The 16,444-nt window shown below is 41.6% G+C and overlaps 1 protein-coding gene across 4 annotated transcripts in view; it reads right to left on the minus strand.

The window, feature by feature from the left end:
• The window catches only part of MACROD2 (mono-ADP ribosylhydrolase 2), a 5,612,477-nt gene that overhangs the window by 2,836,291 nt on the left and 2,759,742 nt on the right, over positions 1 to 16,444 (minus strand). The window lies entirely within an intron of this gene.

Here is a 16,444-nt window from a genome sequence, read left to right on the forward strand (position 1 = left end):
TTACTTATTTACTGTGTTGTTTCCACCAAGTGTTGAGCTGGGTTTAATTTAGTGAGATCTAACTGGACCTAAGTGGAGGTTAGTGGCCTATTGCTAAGTGTAGGTACTTACCTGCTGTTACCAATAATCCATTTTCCAACACATATTGTAATATGTGATTCCTCTCTGCAAATCCATCCCTTCCAAACATTATAATACCTGGATAGCATCCTCACTCAAAAGGAATTAAGTAATTCCAAAGAAAGGAGGAAAGGCTGACCAAGATTGATTAAATAAACATTAATCATTTGGGTTATCCAAAAAGAGGAACAAAAAGGTTAGAAAATGAATGTCCACATACAAAGGTTTCTTAATATTACATCATAGTCACCAGTCTCTTTATTGCAGTAAGGTCTCTTCTTTTCTGTTCTGTCTTTTAGCTTCCAATGTGCCAGTGACACTCTCCAGAGGCAACAACCACCAGGAAAAATCCAACACGGACCACCAAAGAACAGAACGTGCTTCTTGATAAAAACTGAAGCATGCCCCTTACCCCAGGTTGGAGGAATGGATTGCTGTTGATAAATGTCTTCTTAATTTTATCTCCTTTTTGACTAAAGACATGGCCTAAATTTGGTAGTGTTCTGGTATCAGATTCTCTATATGTTGCTTTGACATCTTGTCAAAACACCTTAAGAGAGCTGTATGTTTCGAAGACCAGGAAAACAATGATTGAGACAAAATTCAGATGTAAATCAAATGGAAGTCGTCTAATCTACTCAAGGAGCATGGAAACACAACCATGCCATGCCCAATACCATAGTAGTTATATGTGTATCACTCGGAATGAAAATTAAATAATCTGTATAACCCAACTCAGTGGCCAAAATCACTTTGTGAGTCTCTCATAGTACATCAACATATGTTAATGATGTCCAATCAATGCCTTTGGGAGTCTCCAGTCTTTTTTCAACGTAAGTCTGCTAGTCTTGGCATGGCAAATCTGATCCAACAGGCACCCAGTAGCTCCATTTTCAGTCTGAGCCATGGTTTACAGTGGTCCTCTGGGTGTAGCTAAGATTACTTATCTTAATAAACATCTATTGTCAACCGCAAACTTATACCACTGAATGCACCCTCCCTGGGTTTGCTGATCAGGCATGGGCTTTGTAGTTTCCCAACAGCAATCGATACTGTTTAACAAACTGTCATGGTTGGCCAGTGTATACGCATTTATTCATTCCTTCAGTTCCTCTTTTCTTCTTTAGTCACCGACCTAGTCTATTCCACTGGTTCAGCTTCTTTTTGATTTTTTTTCTGAAACATTTCAAGCACTCCATGCCACTTTCTTTCGCTGTTTCTAGATTAGAAGCGTCCCTCTAACTGTGATGACATCTCAATCAAAGCATTGGGGTGATCACCATAAACTCCAGCATGTATTTCAGCTCTTCTTAAACAGCCTAATAAAATGCACCCGACACCACCTTATCTGTCCAGCTAACCTCAAACTTCAGTTTCTGGAATTGAGTAATATGTGTGATGAGATCATTGTTAATCATTTCCATATAAGCTAATATTGGAGTCTGTCTATGACAAACAGCAGTTATGAGTCTTTCAAAAACTTGATCAAAGCAATTGAAGATGGCATTATCTTCATTAATTCAATGTGTAGCCTATTGTAGGACATGGTTAGTTAAACATAGCAGTAACTTTCATCTGTTCAGTTGTAAAATGCTCAGGTCAAAACATAACATGCAATTTACTTTGGCAGATGAAAGGCCAACAGCTGCTGAGATGCCCCCATGATTCTCCAGGGGTACTAAAGAATAGTCCTACAGTTGTTGTCTATGATTCGAAAGAACTTCTTCTAGACTTCCTTACACAGTCTCAGCATCACTATAACCAGAGGCAGCAGCCTTATTAGGGACCGATTGGCACAGATGATTAAGTGCAGATAATGGAATGCCATTTCTTTTCTTGTTGGACAATTTCCATGTCATTTTCAAACTTGCTAATGTCCTCTGTTGTCCCTGTTAGTGGACTGACATCAGAACCCGCGCTGTGCGGTGAGCTAGAAAACTACAAGGATCAGGGATTCAACAGCAGGTTTTCAATACCAATTCCAAACTTCTCTAAGCTATAGGTCAGAAAGATAAATAGAAACTCATTTTCAAGGATCTACTCGAAGGGGAAGAGAGGAGGTAGGGAAAAGAAGGGAAGCTCTGGACTAGAGTATGAACGTCACAGCCACAGATGTATGGTGGATAGTCAGGGCATGGTCTTACAGAGTAGACTGGGGTAACTACTGCAAGCTGTATACTGAAAACATACCAGACAATATGATTCATTCTGAATTGAACCACATACCCGCATCAACATGTACGAAACCGGTTACTTCTGGTCTTTCCTACTTCTCCAAAATTGAAGGCCATGATGAGCCCAGGTGTGACTAAGCTACAACTCTCAACACTAGAAGAGCACCAAAGAGCATTACAGTACAAAAACGTACGGGTGGGCAGAATGTTTCATTCCGCCTGTGGGATTGTTAGAATATTAGTCACTTCACATTGCTCTTTAATGTGGAGTTCCAGCCAAAATTCCACTATGGCAATTTTTCTCCTGCAAGGTTCCTGAAAATGTCTGCTGGCGAGGGCAAGCAAGATTTGGTGTACCTGAGCATGAGTTTCTATTGTAGGTGGTCATGGTCAGAGGGCTGCCTCTTGAGTAGATTTCCTGCTCTGGGAGTAGATTTTCTATTTGAGCACAAACAACAACTCAAATGGCTGCATGCTATTGCATAACAAATGGTGCTGTTCGCAGTGATTTTTCTGCTCTGCTCTACTGCAGAGCAAGTAGCCTGTACTGCATATTTTATGCCCGTTGGTGGAATTCTGTAGAATCTCACAGGGCTTTTATGTAGCTCCACGAGTTCTGAAAAAAAACAAAAAAACAATTAACATTCAGTGAAAAGACTGTGCCTGCTATATTATGTCCTAAAGACTGATTAGGTTGGAGCTACAATATTGTAATCCTTGTTACATTCTTGGATATGAAGTGCGATGAAGTAATTTCTCTTCCTTTAAGGAAGAACCTGGTAGCCTGATTTCGAATACTCTGCATCTTCTGAATTTGCAATTGTCTTAGTGAAAATATATCATAACTCTAAATATACAAATCTGCAATTTTTTTCCAGAATGTCATTTGGAGTTTGAATGTCATGTGGAAGATATTGCAGAAAACGATTTCCAAGGATCACCTCAAGAATATTTGCCACTAGAGCTACTCTCGGAGTGGTCAGTATTGAAGAAATTCACTTGTCCGGTCAACAGTCTTTCTGGGAAATATACAGCACCAGATCTGTGTCTCTGTCCGAAATGGTGTATTCTTTATAAATGTCTTTGTTATTTAACCTAAAGGTGGGAGTACCACCTGAAGTTGTGGAGTTAGCAAATAGGTATGGCCTTCAAAACTGAATATTTAATTTTAATATATTTCGATGGCTAAAGTATGCCTTTACATATCCACTTCATAAAGAAATCAATTTAAGGCCGAAATGGTCAATTCTGCAGACCTGGAGCAAAGAAGCAATTTGCTACAATATGAGATTTCACTGAAAATAAACAAAGGGATAGGAGCCACCCAAGATTGTATTTCTGCAGCATAGGCTCCTGGACCAGCCACATTCTCAGGTTTTCAAGATAGTTTGTTGCAAGGATGGACATTTTACTCTTAGAATGGAATGGTGGACTGAGTAGACCATCCTCCATTCTAAAGACTTCTTGACCTTTTGAACTCTCTACTTCCCTGGAGGCAGCCTTGTTGGATGTGCCATGGCAGTTTAAATGATCCATTTTTGGAACTTCAAGCAAGCTTCTTCCATAAAACAGAACTTGTCAGTCTTGTTCTATAATTAACTGTTACTAGTTCCTTGGCTACATGAAAAACCAGTACTCTCAGACAATGATGGGTGAGAAGGGTATTTCAGGACATAGTAATTATGTGCAAAGGACCTATAGGTTTAGAGTTTTTATGTTCCAGGCCTGGTCAGAATCTTCCACCTGACTTCAGCACCAAAAAAGGAAAAGAATAAACTCCATTATTGGTCCTAGTTTAAGACATAGTAATTATTGCTCCTTTCTGAAGATGAAAAGCCACACCCTGAATAATGGCATACCTCTTGACTTCTGCTTTGAGGAGAAGAGTCTGTTTGAACAACAGTTTTGAGGCCATATGAATTCTATAAAATAACCATCTCGGATAACGGAGAGTACCCATTTGTCATGCACTAGACATTTCAGTTCTGCATAGAAGTTCTTTATACTTCCTCTCTCTTCCATGTGTTGCAGCAGAGATATTTTTTCCAAGATGAACCCCAGCCTCAGGTGCGGCTTCGAAAGAGATGAGGCCCCTTCTAGACTCCTTGCATTGAATGTCTTTGACTAAAGGACTATTTGCAGGAAGTGGTCTGAAAGGGCTGTAGAATTTTCTTTCTCTTCCACTGATGTTTTAACAGGCTCCCTCAGTTGTGGTTCAAACAACTTTGGACCTAAAGAGGTAGATGATGCTCCAAGGCTCTTTGTCCTGCATCCAGTTTTCAAAACGTCAACCATAGAAGTTATCTCCCTGCTACTGACGCTTTAGCTGACGTTTCAGAAGATCATAACAAGTAAAAAGTAGTGTCTTATAGGAATTGTGCGAACAACTACATTTTGCCCAAAAGAGAAGTAGGGTGAGTAGCCTTCTTCAAACAAAAAAATAAAGCTTCAAAGCCTGCTAGTAATACTTGGTCACACATGCAGCAAATGCTCCATTCCTAATAGTGAAATTGATTTAGATGGCAATCTATATCAAATCAAATTTACTTGGGTATCTGCGGAAATTCCTCTTCAAAGTTCTTCAATGGATACCACTTGGACCAAAATCTGGAGAAGTTCAATTTATTATTGTCCCTTCATTCTTTTTAATAATGTTTTTTTTTTCAGGAAGCTCTTTAGATGTTATAGCATTATACTGTGATCCTATACACCTGGCTTTCCTAGAATCCTAAGACCTCTCTGATGTGCATGAGCAGTTCCTACAACTGCTCTCCATGTAAAAAAAATTCCTTTTGGCCCAGCATCCTGATCTCCAGCTGTATTAGGATTTAAGGGTTGTCTTTTTTGCAGTAGGCTCATTTAAAGCTGCAGTCAAGGTACTGTATATCATAGCTATAAGGTCAGATTTTCAAATAAAAAATGTTCTTCTCTTCTTGCTGCTCAGGCTCCCTGAGGCATTGTGTCGCTTTTTCAAACATTTTCCTCCCTCCATTGTGAATACTGTCTTCAGCATTAACATTACGGCTCTTGTTTATAATGGTTCTCCAAAAACCTCACCTCACGAGACGAGCCCCAGTGCATAAACAACCTGGCACTCGCACTCAAATTGGGTACGGCAAGGGCTCAGGAATGCCCTCACATACGGGCTTTCACTCAGCTCGGTAGGAAGGACAACCCTACTCCTTAACACAGCCAGGGCACCTGAGTAGGGAGAGCGTTCGTGCGCATGCGTGTAGATAAATAGTACATTTAAAAGGGCTTGCCTTAATTATGTGGGCTTGCCTAGCAGAGATAAAACTAGGCACGACAGGCTTATGGATGATACCGGGAGGTGTAAGTAAGTGAAAGCCCATTTTAGTTTTAAATGTAGAAAGATGTTGCTAAGCTAGATGTAATTCTTTACCAGAGCTTGGTAAGGGTATCTGTCTTGGAGGGCGGGGTCACCTCATGGTGTAAGGACTGGGACAAGGAGGACAGAAAAAAAGGTGAGCTGCTATGAAGTGTGACCCGAGAGAAGGGCATGAATCTGATTACATTGCTCCAGGTTCGTACCAGCAGGCAATACATTGGTTTAGAATATCAGAGGCAGGAACCTGCATTCGTGCTTGTTACAAACATCCTTAGATCCAATGACGGACAAATATCTGTCAATACCTTGAAAAGGAAAAAGAAACCACAGCCAGTCTCTGACATGCAAAGAAAACTATTTGTTTGATTGTAAAAATGGTAGTAAAACGGTTGTAAAAATTGACTGTTAAAATAGAAATAACGATGGTGTCCAAGTTAGACATTTCCTGATGAACAATAAATGACTGGCTCAGCCATTAAATGCCAACCTGATTCTCATTACCGGGCAGACAGCTGCAATAAACAAAGACTATTAACCAGCTATAATGCAAGATGCACCGGCGCACTTTTATAGTCACTGTACGGGAATTCTTCATGATTAACTGGCTTTGAAGCTTGTTTCCATAAAACAGTACGACTACTTTAACTAGAATTTGCTTGGTTAGCATAACCTACTCAAGTTCAAATTATACAATTCAGCATTGCAAATGACAGAGTTATTTTGCTCCTCAAATCCCAGCGCATTAGCTTGTAGTATTTTCCTGCCTTTTTACAGAAAACAGTGGAAATAAGATTCAAGTTTTGTTTTGACATTCCCAGATCCCAATATGAGACCTCATATTTTATTTTAAAATACATTAAGCACCAAAGAGTACTTGTAAAAACAAGAGGACACAATGTTATGAAATGAAATAAGGCACTGCTGTTAACCTAAGTGACCTCGAATTTGTTCTTCGTTACAAACATTAATCACAAAAATGGGTAATCAATGGAAAACTCAAGCGAACCACTGGCATTTTTAGCACACCTATCCTACTGAATACAGAACCTGTTTTTCCAATTTGTTCCTTTAATTAGAGTTGTAGAAATCGGTCCACACCATTAAGTCCTTTAGCACATTCTTTCGCTCTCCCCCCTCACACTTTTCTTCCCATTTGAAGGATAGAACTGAAAAGATGCATTCCAAGCATCAAGGTGCACCTCAACCTAGAAAGAGCCTTTATTATTACAAAGCTGAAGGTGCTTAAGGTAGTGTCTGGTGCACATTAGGTCCCTAGTAGGGCATGCTGCATTACAAATGGAGCTCAGATGTTGCATTATGCAAAGACTGAGTTATTCATCAAATTCTCTTCTTTGCATCTGCACAGTGCTTAATTTATTAAAGAATAAGTGCTGAGGGCAAGGTTTTGCTCATAAGTCCGCATCTGGCACTACCGAACATCAGTGTGCCGAATATCAATTGCCACACTCCCTGCCCCCTTATCTGACACTTGCAGGCTCTGCTTTCACTCCTTGTCACATTTTTTTAAAAAGTTTCTCATCCTTCTTTCCCCCTTGTATGCTTTTCCCTTTATTCATCTGGGTCAAAGTCTGATGAGCAAAAATATGTGTGGGTCCCCAAAACTGAGTGTGGTGGGCCCCAGCTGCAACCACTGACAAAAATTAAGCACTGTATCCACGTGCACAGTGCAGAATCCCATGGGCCAGAATGGCAAGAAAATAAGCAGTGGATCAGCTCCTAATTCCTGAAACAGAAGAATTTCAAAGCTGTGCCAAATACGTATGTGTTGAGTACATTCGCGATGTATTATCAACAGCACATTTTCGTGCAGTATTTATATAGTGGGAACTTGGCCCAAGGTATTAGAGCCCTATACATTAGCACCAGATTACATTACAAAAGGTTTTTGGGCATTGATAAGATTAAGGGTCATATTTATCATACTTTGACGCAGTACAATGCTGCAAGGTACCTTGCTGAGCCGCGTCAAGTGGATAGGGCAGGAATGAGCTATATTTACCACACTATGGCACATTCTTGCTCTCTCCTTGTGCTGCCTCGTGACAATGCAGGGACCCATTGCCTGTGTTTCGGGCAGGATTATTTTTGTGCAGGAAGGTGTCCCTTGTAATATTTTACCTCTTTTTTAATGTGAATGCAGCATACGCACTAAGAGGCAACAATGTGGAGGAAAATATTTCTCCTCGCTGCACATCTAGGAAGGTGTTCCATGGGTGGAGATTGGAAACATCCATTCTCTGCCTGAGGAATGCCTTCCTAGGGCACAGTAACTCAGGCAGAGTCTTGCACCATCTAGCATTACTCCAGATTTCCTAAGAAATCCAGTGCCATGCAAGGTGACTTTGCAGTGCTTCATAAATCTGGCTTAAGGAGTGTGTTGCCCTTGCAACACCATGCATAGGGCATGAACTACACAATTGAATGATAAATCTGGCCCTAAATGATTTGCCCAAAATCACAGGATGTAGAGATGACCTAATTCCTCAGCTCCAGAGGTGGTGGTCCTGGCTGGTAGGCTCAAACTCCTTCCCTGGATGCTTGGTGGATCTATATACATTCTTTACACACATCAGCCTGGGTTCACATTAAAAATCATTATTCTACGCAGTAAAGGTTCTGCTTATGGTTTGTGTAAAATAACAACTTTGTTAAATTAGAAAAGGCCCCAGAGCATGCCTCTGGCGAAAGTGAAGATTTAGTGGGGGTGTGTATATTTACTCTCACTAAACCCCACCCTAAAAACGTGGAGACGGTATGGGAATCTTTCCACACCTCTTAATCCTATTTTATTTAATTGTAAATTTAGAGGTGCGGTAATGTTGTGACGGCCTTTGAAAATGTTTGTGTATATGAGCAAAGTTACAACTTTGTGGCTGTTCTTGCCGATTGTGATGCCTTCTCTGAAGACACAGCTCTGGTAACACCACTTTCTACACTTCCACCCATAGCTACATCCTCACATCCTGTCACAAGAGAAATATTTGCACAAGTATTTTCCTCTGATGCAATTTTGCACACATGGTACTGAAGAAGGTGAGAGGTTTTATGAATCAGGCCGTCAGTGAATACATAATGAAGTGCACAGCTGAGATATCGGTAAAAACATCCACACTAACTAACACCCACTGGAAAACAGTGGCTACATGTGTGAAACAATGACAAGTGCAGTTTGTAGGGTGCTTTGCCTGCTGCTGATCTGAAATATCATTACTAATGGCAAACACATTGACTATAAATTTGCACTTGCATTTTAAGTCGCATCCGTGATAAGGCTTATGCTATTTTCTATTAATTTCTCTCTTAAAAAAAAAAAAAAAAAAAAAAAAAAAAGTAACTAGAAGCAGCAAAGGAGAGGGCAACAGTTAGGTTTCTTCTTGTTCATGCATTTATTACCGGAAACACATAATGAGAAGCATACAAGCAACCTAAGAATGTATTTATACGGATATTTCCAATTTTATTCTAAAGGTAAATGGATGAAGATAGATAATTTGTATAATTGGAATGTGAACCTAAGGTTATTAATTAATATTAATCTGATTACCCATAAGGCCATAATGTCTATGTGAATTGTGATGTGAGAAGGCAGCATTTTCAGAGACTTTTCCATAGGCGGTCGTTCTCCTGGAGTAAACTGAACACTCCTTTCCATGCTACTTTTGCATAGGCCAAACATGGAATCTTTGTCGGCCCTTGCAAAATTAATATGGATACATAGATAAATGCAGCTAATGGATGGTAGATGGGCACATGAAACAACTGGAATGCGTTACTGATATAAACTCTAGGTGAGGCAATGGGATACAATCGTGGACGTGGCATTTTTAGACAGCTACTCCAAGTGTCACCTAAACGCTGTAGCTTTCAAGTTCTCCCTTGAAGATCAGGGGTCGTGTTACTGCAAGGGCGCACGGTCCCCGTGTGTGCCACAGCACATCCTTAACTAGGGTGCGAGGTGCAAGCAGGGACAGCGAGCCCTTTTACATAAAATGTGCTCCCCCACAGGCAGCCACAAACGTGTGGATTAGTGAAAGACAGACTGACTGATTAAAGCAGTGGATCACCTTTCACAGGAACCACCCAGTGCACACTTTCAAGGGACAGACAACCCCCTGCAAGCGGAAGTAGTGAGTGACTGCATTCATCCACAGGGAGGTGCGTAGGAGGGGTCTATGCGATTCCCTATACTCCTTTCATAGGACGCGCTCCTAAGGCGCACAGTGCGTGGGCCTCGATGTCAAGGAGGGAACACCCCCTTAAGATAGTGCAACGCTATACTTCGCTTCACTATCTGTATTAGGGAAGGGACCACACAAGTTTTGGTGGTGCCTTTTGTAATACTACAGTGCCCTGTGCTGCAGAAAATAGGAACAGGTGCCTGTTGCACCCTAAAGGGCACTGTGTAAAACAAACCCAAATCTATTTATTGCATAAGGAATGTAGAGCACTGGGCATTATAGAGAAAGTGCAGTATTTATTCCTTGAGTGTTATACTAAAATGTTTGTAGATATTAGTATGTATGCGTTTCTACTTTTTCATGCTGGAAAGGAAAGATTTATGTTAAAGCAGACTTCTAGTAATAAAATAAAGACATGAAATGGACACATCCATGTATAGGAAATTACAGATTGCAACATTTTAATACTCGCAATAAAACAGGATGCTTTCTATGCACGGAGGTAAATAAATTGTCAAACTCAGTCATTTTACCTGTGTTGCAGTATGCATACGCTTTTTCAGAGACAGCAGTCAAAGAATATTAGTTTTTTAAATGATGGGGAAAATAGCAAAGGTAAAGATGATATAAAATGAAATTCCATTGGCACGAATCGATAAAACTCATCATATTTCAATTTTGCACTTCAAGAAAAAGAAACATATTTTCTTATATAAAGTTTTGCAAAATTCTTTGCAAGGTAGCAATACATCAAATGGAATTCAAATTTCTTTCTCAGCAAAAACAGTGAAAAATCACGAGTAACTCTTATGCAGTTTTAAATTAAAAAAACAATTATCCAACTTTATTCAGACTTGTACCAAGTCCTGGCATAGTCAACAGGTTTTCCGTTTGGGACCCACTGGCTTTGTCAATGCATTCTCGCTATGTAGCATGGACAAAATAAGAGAAATAGTGCAGTGTAACAACCACAGTGGTAAGATCATATTGTGGGCATGCTGACGCGTGATGATGTGTGCGTAAGCAGGCATCATACATCTATGTTCACCTACAAAATGAAGCAGGATTCTTTTGCTGCCTGGACCAACCCCCCCCCAAAAAAAAAAAAATATATATATATATATAAAATACAAAATAAAATATATTTAAACACAGGTCCACAGAGTCGGAGGCAGTGGTGGAAGCAACAGAAAGAAGGCTGGAGGAAGAAACAGGAAGTGGGCGGAGGAAGAAACAGGAAGTGGGCGGAGGAAGCAATGGGGAGTGGGCGGAGGAAATAACGGGGAGCGGGCGGGGGAAGCAATGGGGAGTGGGCGGGGGAAGCAATGGGGAGTGGGCGGGGGAAGAAACGGGGAGTGGGCGGGGGAAGAAACGGGGAGTGGGCGGGGGAAGAAACGGGGAGTGGGCGGGGAAGCAACAGGGAGTAGGCAGGGGAAGCAACAGGGAGTAGGCAGGGGAAGCAACAGGGAGTAGGCAGGGGAAGCAACAGGGAGTAGGCAGGGGAAGCAACAGGGAGTAGGCAGGGGAAGCAACAGGGAGTAGGCAGGGGAAGCAACAGGGAGTAGGCGGGGAAGCAACAGGGAGTGGGTGGGGGAAGCAACAGGGAGTGGGTGGGGGAAGCAACAGGGAGTGGGTGGGTGAAGCAACGAGGAGCAGGTGGGGGAAGCAACAGGGAGCAGGCGAGGGAAGCAACAGGGAGCAGGCGGGGGAAGCAACAGGGAGCAGGCGGGGGAAGCAACAGGGAGCAGGCGGGGGAAGCAACAGGGAGCAGGCGGGGGAAGCAACGGGGACTTGCAGCACACAAGGAACAAGCGAGAGCAACACAGAGCAGGGAAAAGCACACAAGTGAGAAAGTAGCACAGGTTGAGGGGTTGGGATTGACCAGGAGATAAGCACACAAGAAACAGAGCTTGCAGAACGATGGAGACAGAGACAGAAAGCTCACCGGGCAGATATTTTGTAGGGTGGGGGGAGCTGAAAACCACATGCCCTAGCATGGAGTGATTAAGAAAAAAATAGTAGTCATTTCACAACAATGCAGTGTTTAATCGACATGCTTGCCTTGGTTCAGTTGTTTTTAACAGTGATTTTTTGTTAGAAGAGTTTGGCAACAGATAACAGCTAAACTGATCTTAACTCTATTTACAAAATGCTGGATTACACGAAGAATGAGGAATAACCATTCGGACCAGAGAAGCAGCTAACAGCACTTCCTAGAGGACTTAGAATAAATAATTACAGATGAGACCAGAGAAGCAGCTAGCAGTACTTCATAGAGGACTAAGAATGAGGATTTACCACTGGGATCAGAGAAGCAGCTAGCAGCACTGCATAGAGAACTTACAATGGGGAATTACCGACAGGACCAGAGAAGCAGCTAGCAATACTTCCTAAAGGACTAATAATGAGGAATTACTATCGGGACCAGAGAAGCAGCTGCAGCACCGTCTATTGGACTTATAATGAGGAATTACCACAGGGACCAGAGAAGCAGCCAGAGCATTGTCTACAGGACTAAGAATGAGGAATCACTACTAGGACCAGAGGAGCAGCCAGCAGCACTGCCAAGAGGACTTAGAATGACAAATTACCGACAGGACCAGAGAAGCAACTTGCCGTACTTTTTAGAGGACTAAGAATGAGGAATTACCACTGGGACTACAGCACCAGGAAAAAATCAAAGTCTGGTGAGACGCTAAGCAGATGTCTGCCTGGCATCTATCCTCTCCAACAGTAGGTCACTCACAGGCCGCTGCTGGCCCTCGCTGAGACAGTCTCTTCTTTAATCAACAGCTGGATGTCCCTATCTGGATCTACACATTAAATTTCCCACAATGAATCACTCACCAACTTTTCTTCACCTCATGCCGCTTGGCAAAGCATACATTTGGTCAGACCCTGTCAGCCTGGAGCACCGGCCCACATGCAGTGCATCAATGTCTGCCGAGGCAGCAGGCGGTTTCTTCCGGTGTAGCCTTGGGGGCGGTTTCTATGGGAATGGATGGGACGTCTTTTTTATGGTGGATAATTTTTCTAACCAATTGGATCATGTTACTGGAAAAGGCATTGAAATACACCGTTATTAGTACCACCTCTTGGCATATCAATGATTCCAAAACAGCTTTCTGTTGCACTTTATGTAGCAAAAGGGGAACAGAAGAAATGTCTGAGTTTTTGCCAACAAGTAGGCAGTGTCCCTTCAAAATATGGATCACGTGATACTCCCCTTGTGATGAGTTGAAGGCAGGGTGCAAGTGGTGGTGAACGCAGGGCTACAAGCCTAGGTCAGGTGTGGACAGGTGAGCTTGGATAAAATGCATGAGCCTGATGCACCCCGTTACTCAGCAGAGCTAGTTGTGCCAGTCGGGGTGATCTGCCAAGGTTCGATGGCCCATGGGTGGTGCACAGGAAGATAGGACGCATGTGGGCAAAGATCCGAGGCCCTGGTGTCATCGAATGATTAATGAAGGTTAACATTTCTGATAAGAGCATTGCAGCTGAGAAATGCAGGCAACATTTTTAGTAGCACTGAAAACACGAGCGCCACAAGTAAAACAGATACAATTAAATAATTTTAAAAATCCTACATCACAGCATGAACATATCAATAACAAACAGAACGACAGGCAGGAGTTGGTGGGGTGGAGGCACCGCATAGGGAGATTAAGTGAACTGCGAGCAGCGATGGGTGTCAGGCACGAGGAGGAAACACAGCAATGGATGGGAGGTAGTAGGGGGATGGCCCCACGAGCTCATGCAAAAGAAACAGGTTGTGCATGCACATCAGCCACAGACAAAAAGAAAAAGAAATCCCTGAACAATACACTAAATAAACACACAAATGGAAACATCCTGTAGTTAGTCCCTGATCCGTGGGCATCAACAATCAACAAAAAGGAGGGACAAACAAGGGACATTAGTCAGTAGTAAGCAATAATATTTGAAGAACACTAGCACAGACAAATGTCAATCACTGGGTGGAGCTGAATTCCGCAAACCATCTACAACAGGTCGCTAAGGGACCTAAAAAGGTTACCAAGCACAGTTATATTTGCGCTTGCTTATATGTGCACTTGCTACATCCATGCATGTACAAATACAGTTACCTCGGAGTACTTTGCAATGGACACAAAAATTCAGATGTTTAATAAGTAAATAAAACACAAGTATGACCACCGGTTTGCCTCGCAGTCCTTAGACAACAAAACACTATGTTTGCATAAAGGTAATGAAGAAATTATGGCTTCCCTTAAATATGTTTAATTACTTGTTCTGGAATCAGTCTGGTCTGTGGTGGAATAAGCAGCTAGTTTCTATTGAGGTTTCTGAGAAACTGCTCGCCGGCTTATTCTCTCCTTGAAGGCTGCACAGCCGTAAAACTGTGACTCAACTACCACTCAAAAATAAAACTTTGTCATCCAAAGCTTTAACTGATTTGAACAATTAAAGCCAGTACCCAAGCGTCCTTTACATTTGCAGATTAGCTCGTTGCAGACATTTGCATTTTTTTCAGGGAAGCAGGCACCCTGGCAAGAAGGCTTGTTCAGCTGTCTGTCTGGCTTCGGTATCAGAGCACAGGAGACTCATTGCATGATGCTTTGGCTGAAGCATTTAAAATATAGCAATTAACCATCCCAGGATGGCTGTCGCTTTACAAAAAGTAGGGGAATAGTTTTTAATAAATTAGAAACGTAGGGGCATGTTGTGCCCCTCCGACCCCGCCCACTTCATCTACTGGTTATATAGGAAAAAACATTAATAAGATGAGAAAACAAACCGGGCAAATAAGATACGAACAGCATGCAATTCATATTATGTCAATGTTGAAGAGGTATATAAAGGATAAGAATAACATTTGAGATCAGTGTTAAAAGGATGGGCAAGACATAGCATTTTACCATGAGGTGACATATGGAGATGCTGCTGGTGTGCTACTGCTACCTCTCCACTCTATGTCATGCCCTACAAAGTTATCATGAATCAGAGAAATGATCGAAAGCCTAGTCTGAGTGCAAACCCACAAAGCATGAACATCAGATTCACTTTTTTGGGGTTAGAATTCTGACGCCCCTATGCAAGGTTTAGGGTAGTGCGGATTAAAAGGGAAATATTGAGAGGTGGAGGGCATTATATGAAAGTATGTTGACACTGTTGTTTTGAGGATTCAAACGAGTGCACGATCTGCTAAGCAATATTTCAGTTCAATTAAATAGTTATTGTTAATCTTTTTAAAGTATTATACAAAATGACATAAAATAAATAATGCAAAAATATTCACAAATATACAGCAAATGTATTCTTAAACAACAATTGTCTGTGACCAGCAATCATCTATGACGGGAATCTAATACATAAATAAAATACTGTCCTTCCTATGAGAATTGGTTTCTGACCTAAATACACACAAAACACTTAACTTTCATAATAGACCTACGATGGACCCTTCAAGTGCATAAGAGAACATTATAGTCTGCGACCATAATTAGCAGTTGGTTAGTTCACTTTAAGAAAATAATATATTCACATTTCATAGGTCAACAATGAACCATTTTAATTCTTTCATACGAGGTCACAGACATAGTGTATGGGATAGTAACTCAGTAGTCAAACTACACATTCTGCAAGAGTACGTTCTCATTATATCCTTTGTCCGAGGCAATGATAGCCAGTAAAGTATGTATGCCTTTCCATACCAATGCTGCAATGAATATTGTCATCCGTTACTACAACTCTGCTCAAGTCTACCCTATGTTGTGTTTGAGGTGTGGACCATTCTCAAATAAAATAAGTGTGACTCACCGAAGTCAATATGCTCAGTGTTTTTTCTTAGTCTCCCCAAAGTACATAACATTTTTTGAAAGATTACAAGAAAAAGCTTGCAATAGAGGTTGAGCTAAAAGGCCCCAGAACTGTCTCTGGCAACGTGGTCTATCAAGGGCTCCAGCCCATCGAAAGAGTTCCACATGACTCTCAGATAATTATATTCTTTAGTTTGTTCATGCAACACACCCATAAGCAACCTTTACTGCGAGGACATGCCACAACCAAGTTTCATGATTTTTGTTTTCATTAACTATCAAAACAGTGCTTAATTATACGACGCCAGATTAATTATGAGCCCTAAAACTCCTTTGTGAGTTTGATCTTCAAAAATCAGCTTTTCTGCATACATAAATACCTATAGTTAGACTCCTCTGAAAGCAAGATAAAACAAGTAATTAGTTTAAGGGTTTCTGGAATGTTGGCCTAAATACAATTGGAGCCTGTTTGCATGATAATTTCATTTAATCTCACTTCAAACGAATGTGTGGAAGGCTTGAGCTCCGGCGAGGAACCCATGACAAATTCATGTGTTGTTTTTTTCTTTGTGCAGGAAGTAGAAGGCACAGAATCAGGTATGTGAGCTAAACTGTTCATTGTTAGATTGCCCTCTCTCGGGTAGCTTGTCTCAACCTAGGCAGCCCCTACTCTGCCCTTGCCTGGAATACTCTGCTCCGCCCCATACTTCCTGTGCCCACGTTGCATGATCCATATGTACTATTCACAATATGACACCATGTACTTCAACAGAGTCAGCTTTGACTGCCCTTGTTGAATGCATT

The sequence above is a fragment of the Pleurodeles waltl genome, chromosome 5, assembly GCF_031143425.1.
Source record: "Pleurodeles waltl isolate 20211129_DDA chromosome 5, aPleWal1.hap1.20221129, whole genome shotgun sequence".
Lineage (NCBI taxonomy): Eukaryota > Metazoa > Chordata > Amphibia > Caudata > Salamandridae > Pleurodeles > Pleurodeles waltl.